Genomic DNA, 9,916 nt, shown 5'->3' on the forward strand with positions numbered 1-9,916 from the left:
AAACAGCAGAAATATATTGCCTCCCATTTCTGGAGGCCAGAAGTTCAAGATCAAGGTCTTGGGTAGGATTAATTCTTCCCAAGGCCAGGCGGGAAGGATGTGTTCCAGACCTATCCTAATTCTCGTGGTTTGCTGGTGATCTTGTGTTCTTCGGATTGATCTCTGCCTTCACGGTCACACGGTACCCTCCCTGTGTGTGTGCCTCTGTGTCCAGATTTCTCTTTTTATGAGGCCAACAATCTTATTGGATTAGGGCCCACGCTAATGACCTCAACTTGATCATCTTCCTATTTCCAGGGAAGGTCATATTTACAAGAACTGAGGGTTAGGACTTTGGCACACATTTTTCAGGGGGAGGGGAGGGCACACAGCTCAACCCATAACACCACTTCACAAAATTGTTGAATGGGTTAAATGAGCTAATGCATGAAGTGCCCAGCGCGGAGTAATCATGCAACAACTGTTCTTTTTTTTTTTTTTTTTTGGCCGGGGCTGGGTTTGAACCTGCCACCTCCGGCATGTGGGACCGGCGCCCTAGTCCTTGAGCCACAGGCGCCGCCCGCAACAACTGTTCTTTATTACCGAATTGTAATCGTCTGCACAGTGGCTGCCAGTGTCCTCTGGGGTGGCTGCCCCAAAGCAGTGAAAATCCCATGCATGTCTCTGAATTCATGGTAAGGAGAAACTTGAGGTGGGGTGGGAGGGGCCTCAACAGGCTCCCTGAAGGCTCTGAGATCTCACATCACACCTCAACAAAGACAGCAACACTTCCCACTTAATGCATGACCCAGACACTGCCAATTGTCCACCTGTGTTAACTACCATTGCTGTTGTTAATCATTAGTGATGGTTGCAGGGGGAGTGTTGGTCACTACTGGGGTGGGTGGGGGTGCCTATGTGCCCCCAAGTGCCACATGTGCCATGCTGCTCTGGTGAGGCCACTAGTCCTGAGAGGCTGAGTCATGGGGTGACAGATGCCCTCAGGGGGGCTGTGTCTTGTGTGTGGCCAAGATGATGGGGATGGCAGCCTCCTAGCTGGGAGGGACCAGACCATCGTGAGTGGGTATGCAGGTAGCTGAGGTTTCTCATCTGGGAGCCCAGATTGAATCTCAAATTGCTGCCTGCCTTCTGTACTTATGCTACTTCCTCAATCAGCACTTTGTGAAGCTCAAGTTCAAAGTCCTGAATCAAAGACCTGATAATGAGTCTGACCCAACAAAGACATAAAGCTTTAATTACGGTGCTTGTAAAACAATCCTGCATATGTGTACTTCCTTGTTTATCTTTTGGGTTCTAGTTCCTGCCCATTTATAAAAGTATTTTGAAAGGTGCAAAAATGGAGGCCTGAACCAACAGCCTGGGAGAGGTGGTGGGGAAGTTGGCCAGAAAATAGCTACGGACTGGCGTATTGGGCAAAGATTCATGCCTCCCGTTTGGAGGACTGTCTGGTGGTCTAAGCCATGATAAAAATAACTAGCATTTGTCAAGCATCTACCACGCTTGAATACCAGACTCATGGATCATTTTATTCAATTTTTATAGCAATACCACATGGTCAGTAGTATAATTATATCGACATCTTACAGATGAAGAAAAGAAATGAAGTCTTAGTGAATTGCTCAAGGTCACCTTGCCAAGAAGTAGCAAATGAACAATCTGAACACGAGCCTGATTCCAGGGCCCAAGCGCTCACCCACAATGCTAGTTTCTTTATGTGGGTGCCATGAAGCCCCCAAGGATGGAGGTGAGCAAGCAAGCGTCTCTCTGCTCTGTGCCTCCACATGAAGCCAGAGACCTGAGAGCTGAGTGAGCACAAGAGCTTGAATGTTCTCTGTGAGACCTGATGAACCCTACACTCGAGAAGATGCGAAGAGGAGTACTGTGCAGCAGTAAGGAAGGGTTAACTCCTGTGACGAATGACAGTGTGGGTGAGCCGCACAGACGCAGTGTTAGGCAGGAGAAAGCCAGCCCCCCAAAGCATGTACTGTTTGATTTTGTTTAAGTAGAGTTCTAAGATAGACAAAGCCAATCCTATAGTGATAAAGTCAGGATGCTGGGTGACAGAAAGTGCTCACAACTTGAATTGGGTGATGGTTACCCAGGTGGATAGACGTGCAAAAATCCATCAAGCTGTAGACTTCATTTTCGTGCCCTTCATCATATCTGAAAAACCAGAGAAGATTCTGTAAAGAGTGACAATTAGGACCAAGCTCTGTTTAAATAATGAATGTATGTTTGGGATATAGGTGGACGTGGTGATCACCCTCAGTAGTTGTAATATTCAAGATCCTGACCCATAGTTTGGGTCATTCTCTCTCTCTCTCTCTCTCTCTCTCTCTTTTTTTTTTTTTTTTTGCAGTTTTTGGCCAGGACTGGGTTTGAACCCGCCACTTCTGGCATATGGGGCCCTACTCCTTTGAGCCACGGGCACCACCCTCTTTTTTTAGACAGAGTCTCATTATGTTTCTCTCGGTAGAGTGCTGTAGCATCACAGCTCACAATGAAAGACTTGGGGCAGGACCCCCCACTCTGCCCTGAGCGATGATGACCCCAATCAACTGCAAGAGACGGCGCTTGATGCAAACCGCAAGAGGATTTTATTCCGGCATGCTGGGGCTTGACTCGCAACTCTTTTAGGAGCCGAGGAGTCAAGCCCTGAACAGCAGGTTTTACAAGCTTATAAAGGCAAAAACCATAAAGTAGGGAGGAGTAGCAGACATAACAGGGGCTTTAGGGAGGGGTAGCAGACATAGGGGCTTTTCCAGATAAGAAGAACTCTGGTTCATTACTCATCTGTCTTAAGACAAGATCAGCAGTTAAACATTTGCTTAGCTTTTTTCTTTCAGAACCAGTTACCGGTTATCTGCTTCAGCTCCGGGCTATTTCCTAGGACAGTTACAAAAGGTCACATTCTTATGGAAGGGGGCAAGGGGTGCTGCTACATATCTGGTCCCCCCCCCCCTTTTTGGATTTGGTAGTACTTTCCTTCAACAGCAACCTCAAACTCTTGGGCTTAAACGATTCTCCCGAGTAGCTAGGACCATTCTCTCTTACAAGGGTCCACATGTTGCATTTTTTAGGATTTCCATAGCTGAGAGGGAGCTTCCCTCATTCAGGAGAACAAAATAGCTTCTCAAACTCTCTAATTTATTAATGCATTCACTCATCTAGCCTTTCAGAATTCAAAGATGTTTCTGTAGAGTCTGCTGTGTGCCAGGCACTGTGTTGAACTAATAGGTCAACAAAAACATCTGCTTTCATGTCGACGTCATCCCAGCTGGGGCCAAGTTTATCACTACTTTAAAATAAGTATGGTATATAGTATGTGAGTGAAAAGGGTGAGGTGTGAAAAAGGGTGAGGTGTGAAAGATGGGTTGTATCTTCACATAGAGTGGTCTGGGAAGGCTTCACTGAGAAGGTGGCATTCCGCAAGATGGGGAGGAGGATCCAGGCTGACTGTAGGTGCAAATGCCCTGGGGTGGGCCCATATCTTCATGAGAAAGGGAAGTAAGAAAGATCAGAGTGGCTGGAGAGGGTGACAAAGGGACATTCACAGGAATGACGTCTGGGGAGTGGCAGAGAGCTAGAGAGTGCAGGGCTATGTTCTGACCTTGGCCTTGCTCAAATGAGGTGGGGCTTTGATGGAAGGGCTACTGTGACCTGGGGAATGTTTGCAAAGGATCACTGGCTGCTACTGCACTGAGGAAAGCCATGGGAAGCTCACAGTGGAAGGGAGAGCAGAGTTCCCAGGCTCACTCACTGCACTGTGCTCAGCTCTCCCTCCCATGCTGTTTCAATACAGTGAGTGGAATGGACCTCAAACTGCCGGGACAGTGGAGAGAATACAAGAAAGGGGCCTCTGCCCTCCACTCTGGAGGCCTCCAAGAGAGGCTGGAAGCAAATGAGGAGCAACCCAAGCCTCTCTGGACACTGACTAAGAAGGCTTTGCTGAGTACTGTATGTGCAATGGACCCTGTTCCCTTGTATTTCTTCTGGAAGCTTTCCAAAGAGGCAAAACTTGCCCAGTGAGAAGCTCCTGACTACAGCCGGAATGGGAAAGATGAGGTGGAAGCCATGACATCATCCCAGCTGAGGCGGCACCCTCCGCTCTTGGAAGTGCTGACCTCACCGTCTCTCCCTGCACCCTGAGCCAGTCACTGTGGAGGAAGGGCTCTTGGGCCTGTAACAGGTCCACAGAGCCTTGTTCTGGCAGGAGAGAGCTGTCTTTACCTGCAGTACAGCCCTTTCTCAGGGGGCCCAGTGGCAATGGTGCCCATGTAGAGGGGAAGAGGCTGGAGTGAAGGAAGCCCCTGTTTCTGTGGGCCCAGCTCTCCCTCCACCCACAGTGTGGCCCATGCACATGAGCTCTCACTCTGGGGTGTTCTCCCTCCTATAAAACAAGGAGATTCTGCCTTCCCTTTCTTTAACCATTTCCAGAGCGCCCACTGCATGCCTGATCTCTGTGCTGAGGTCTTGGTCTCAAGGAGCTCAGTCTAGGGGCTCCTAGAGACAGCCCTAGAGCCAACCCCATAGCTTCTTATCTCCCTGAGGGGTAAAGAGTGACGCTGGCAGCTGCTCCTGGGCATATCCCAGCTTGGCTGAAGTTTTGCCTTGTCCTCATTGTTTGTGTAACGTCTCCAAAGAAACATGTCAAATCTCACATTTATTTTTTAATTTTAAATTTGTTTTATTTTGGCTCGGCGCCTGTGGCTCAAGCGGTTAAGGTGCCAGCCACATACACCTGAGCTGGCAGGTTCGAACCCAGCCCGGACCCGCCAAACAACAATGACAGCTGCAACCAAAAAATAGCCGGGCGTTGTGGCCGGCACCTGTAGTCCCAGCTACTTGGGAGGCAGAGGCAGGAGAATCACCTGAGCCCAGGAGTTGGAGGTTGCTGTGAGCTGTGATGCCACAGCCCTCTACTCAGGGTGACAGCTTGAGGCTCTGTCTTAAAAAAAAAAAAAAGTGTTTGTTTTTTTTGTTTTATTTATTTATTTATTATTTTTTTTAGCAGGCCTGGGCTAGGTTCGAACCCACCAGCCCTGGTGCATGTGGGCCGGTGTCCTAACCACTGAGCTATGGATGCCCAGCCTTTAATTTTGTTTTAGACATAGGTTCTTGCTCTGTTGCCCAGCCTCGAGTACAGTGGCACCATCATAGTTCACTGTAACTTTGAATTACTGGGCTCAAGCAATCCACCCACCTCAGCACCCAAATAGCTGGGACGTGTGCCACCAATTCTAGCTAATTTTGTAATTTTTTTTTTTTTTTTGTAGAGACAAGGTCTCACTATGTTACCCAGGCTGGTCTTAAACTCCTGGCCTGAAAAAAATCCTCCCATCTAGTCTTCCAGTCTCCAAGCCTCACATTTGAAAATTCAGAGCCCTGAAGTCATCCTCTACCCTCCTGTAGGCACATTCACAGACTCCCTATGACTTAAGGAGTCAAAGTCTCTGTTGATCTGATATTCACGATTCCCACAGTCAGGTACCTCCTTCCCGCTCCCCTTTCACACCCTACACTCTAGCCCTTTGATCTACATGATCTACGCTTCAACCTCCTAGATGTCTTAGGACTTTGACCGCTGTACCTGGAATGCCCTCTTTTCCCTCCACTCTACCAGCTAAACATTTGTATAGTCCTTTATATTTACCTGCATCTTATAAAAATCATTGAATTCTCATAAAAACCCTGTGGAACGGGTATCCAGAGAGCCCACTGCATGCCTGCGCTCCATGCTGAGGTCTTGGCCTAAAGAAGCTCAGTCCAGGATTCTCCTAGAGCTAAGCTATGGGTCACCTGTTGGCTTCTTACCCTGAGGGGTAAGAAGTTGGGTGTTGGGTGGCGCCTGTGGCTCAAGGAGTAGGGCGCCAGTCCCACATGCCGGAGGTGGTGGGTTCAAACCCAGCCCCAGCCAGAAAACCACAAAAAAAAAAAAAAAAGAAGTTGGGTGTTGGGCGGCACCTGTGGCTCAGTGAGTGGGGCGCTGGCCCCATATGCCGAGGGTGGCGGGTTCAAAACCGGCCCGGCCAAACTGCAACCAAAAAATAGCCGGGCGTTGTGGCGGGCGCCTGTGGTCCCAGCTGCTTGGGAGGCTGAGGCAGGAGAGTCGCGTAGGCCCAAGGGTTGGAGGTTGCTGTGAGCCGTGTGACGCCACGGCACTCTACCGAGGGCGGTACAGTGAGACTCTGTCTCTACAAAAAAAAAAAAAAAAAGTTGGGTGTTGCCCAAGATCACATAGCTCAGAAGTGTTGGGGCCAGAATTCCCTCCTTACACATCAGCACTTGAGTTCTCGACTCAGTGGGATCTCTGACCTCTGGATGGACCATAGTCACCTGAGGGTGAGGCCCTGGCCTCCTCAGCCTCCCGAGTGTGGGCCATCATTGTCCACAGAATGCTCTTTTTTTTGCAGTTTTTGGCCAGGGCCTGGGTTTGAACCCACCACCTCTGGCATATGGGGCCGGTGCCCTACTCCTTGAGCCACAGGTGCCGCCCCCAGAATGCTCTTTTTCCTGCTCCACGGGACCTATCATCTGCCCCAGGCCTGAGAATAACAGGCCCTTCTGGCAGCTGCCCTCAGGTCAACCTAGCTTTCCCAGGTAGCCCCAGCATTTCTTCCCCAGGGCAGGCTGGGCTAACTGCTGTGCAGAAGCAGGTACCATGACTCACTCACTGCCTGGGCACCGCCCCACCTGCCTAAGGGGACCTGTGGAAACCAGTTAGGTGGGACTAAGTTGGCAGAGCACCACATCCACCCATGTTTTCTGCCAGCCCAGGCCTCAGCAATGTGGCCCTTGCTTTTCACAGTTGGACGATGGACTTCAGGAAATATAGTAACACTTTACTTTCTAGGTCTGCCCACCAATCAGAGCTGTATCTTCCTCCATTAAGCTCACTTACTCCACCATGTTCCCTGAGATCATGAGAATAAGCTCCTTGTGAACTGGCCTCAAATTCTGGGGAATACTTTCCACTTATATATATTTCCACATAAATAATGGACATTTATGTTCATAGCTAACTAAGTGCTTGGAACTCTTATAAAAATACGACAAAGCTTTTGCCTTGATCCTTGATTCCTAGATAGGAAGATCAGACAGAAGAAAATTTTGTATCCAATTGCTTAGACACAAGAATTGAGGTCTAGGGTAAAGAGAGTTAACCTAAGTCACTGTCAATGTCAGAATGAAACCTAGTAACAGCCTTGTCTCCACCAGCTTCAGGGCTATTTCCAAGGCATCAAGCTGTCTTCTAGGAGAGAAGAGAGTGCTGCTTTTGTCTTAAAGCAAAGGTTGATGCAAAAGAAAAAGTTACCAATATATGCACCTTTTGATGTTGTGATTTTGCCTTTATTGGAAAAGGGAATAATATCAAAAGAGAAAAAAAGAAGATAATTTTTTAAAAGTGAGATGGTCCTGGTGAAACCTGAGAAATTAATGTGATCAAAAAGAAAGCAAGAATCCCTTAGATTCAGATACAAAAGCAAAGTTAATGGCCTGAACTAAAATGCTAACGGAGGCAAGTTAGGGGCCAGCACCACACAATTTTCCAGAGTAGTTTAGTGAATTGGGTACAGCCTGCTAGTTCCGTGCATTGTGTAAGAGCTGACTGTAAATGGCTCAAACAGCTGACACTGAAAGCTTTCGGCAAACTTGTCTTTTTGAAACTGGGAGGTGGATGTGGTAGGCTAGCTTTACCAGGCCACCTTTGTTGTTACAAAGGTTGTTTTTTTTTTTTTTTGTAGACACAGAGTCTCACTTTATGGCCCTCGGTAGAGTGCCGTGGCCTCACACAGCTCACAGCAACCTCCAACTCCTGGGCTTAAGCGATTCTCTTGCCTCAGCCTCCCGAGTAGCTGGGACTACAGGCGCTCGCCACAACGCCTGGCTATTTTTTGGTTGCAGTTTGGCCGGGGCCGGGTTTGAACCCGCCACCCTCGGTATATGGGGCCGGCGCCTTACTGACTGAGCCACAGGCGCCGCCCACAAAGGTTGTTTTTAAGAGTAGAGTTTTAGTTCACTGGATAGATTTGCTGATTATATAGGGAAAGTTTTTGTTCCAAAGAGGTAGTCAACTCTGGATGAAGGGTTATTAGGGCAGGAGGCAGAAAACAATCCTGATTTTCAGCTCAAAGAAGTTTTAGATCCAGAGATTAAAAAGTAAAAAGGGAAAGGAATAGAGAGAGCTGGAAGAAAACTCCTGTGACCCCTTGCTTAGGACCCTGGAGTAGAGGGCAGCCCAGCCCAAGAAGATCCTACTCTCATGGGGCTTCCGCTGGTGGGCATATTGTTAAACTGCTCTACTTTATTCCTGAGGCTTGTCTTAGTCCATTTAGGTGGCCATAGCAGAATACCTCAGATTTAGTAATTTATAATGGACAAAAATGTATCGTCTATGGTCTGGAGGCTGGGAAGTTCAAGATCAAAGGGCTGAATCTGGTGAAGGCCTCAGGGCCTCCTGGTTGTCATCTCATGGCAGAAAGGCATTGATTGCATGGCAAAACAGAGAGTATGAAACAGAATAAGAGGGGGTCAAACTTAATTTTAGAACAAACCCACTCCTATGATAATGGCATTAATTCAGTCAGGAGAGCAGAGTCCTCATGACTTAATCACCACCTCTCAACACTGTTACACTGGGCATTAAGTTTCCAACATAAGCTTTGGGGGACACATTTAAACCACAGCAAGTTCCGAGGGGAACAACCTTAGAGAAAAGAGGTTGCCATTATACAACATCAAAGGAGGATCTGGTGGAGTTGTTTACTGATTTCCAGTTAAAGATCTCCAAGTGATTTTTGGCACATATCTTGGAAAGAATTCAAAGAATTGAGCTTTACTGAAATATCGACAGTCTTTCCAGTGCCACATAATTTTGTAAGGCATCTAAAAATCATGTATGGCGGGCAGCACCTGTGGCTCAGTGGGTAGGGCACCAGCCCCATATACCGAGGGTGGCAGGTTCAAACGCAGCCCTGGCCAAAATGCAACAAAAAAACTAGCCGGGCGGGGTTGCGCCTGTGGCTCAGTGAGCAGGGCGCCGGCCCCATATGCCAAGGGTGGCGGGTTCAAACCCAGCCCCGGCCAAACTGCAACAAAAAAATAGCCGGGCGTTGTGGCGGGCGCCTGTAGTCCCAGCTACTCGGGAGGCTGAGGCAGGAGAATCGCTTAAGCCCAGGAGTTGGAGGTTGCTGTGAGCTGTGTGACGCCACGGCACTCTACCGAGGGCAATAAAGTGAAACTCTGTCTCTACAAAAAAAAAAAAAAAAACTAGCCGGGCATTGTGACGGGTGCTTGTAGTCCCAGCTACTCAGGAGGCTGAGGCAAGAGAATTGCCTAAGCCCAGGAGCTAGAGGTTGCTGTGAGCTGTGTGATGCCAGGGCACTCTACTGAGGGCGATAAAGTTAAGACTCTGTCTCTAAAAAAAAAATTAAAATCATGTATGGGACCTGGGGCTAGGTGCAGTGGCTCACACCTGTAATCCTAGCACTCTGGGAGGCTGAGGCGTGTGAACTGTCTGAGCTCACGGGTTGGAGACGAGCCTGAGCCAGAGAGAGACCCTGTCTCTAAAAATAGCTGGGTGTTGTGGCAGGTGCCTGTAGTCCCAGCTACTTGGGAGGCTGAGGCAAGGGGATCACTTGAGCCCACGAGTTTGAGGTTTCTATGAACTATGATGCCATAGCACTCTACCAAGGGTGACAAAGTAAGAATCTGTCTCAAGAAATAAAATAAAATAAATGTATGGATTAAAATTTATATACAGATATTATTAATAGTGACTCCTATCCCAACCTAAGAATAACTAAATAACATTTATCAATGTATACATGAACATACATTTAAAAAATCTATCTTGGCTGAGTGTGGTGGCTCACACCTGTAACCATAGCACTCTGGGAGGCTGAGGCCAGTGGAT

Source organism: Nycticebus coucang, chromosome 17, assembly GCF_027406575.1.
Source record: "Nycticebus coucang isolate mNycCou1 chromosome 17, mNycCou1.pri, whole genome shotgun sequence".
In the NCBI taxonomy this organism is placed as follows: Eukaryota; Metazoa; Chordata; class Mammalia; order Primates; family Lorisidae; genus Nycticebus; species Nycticebus coucang.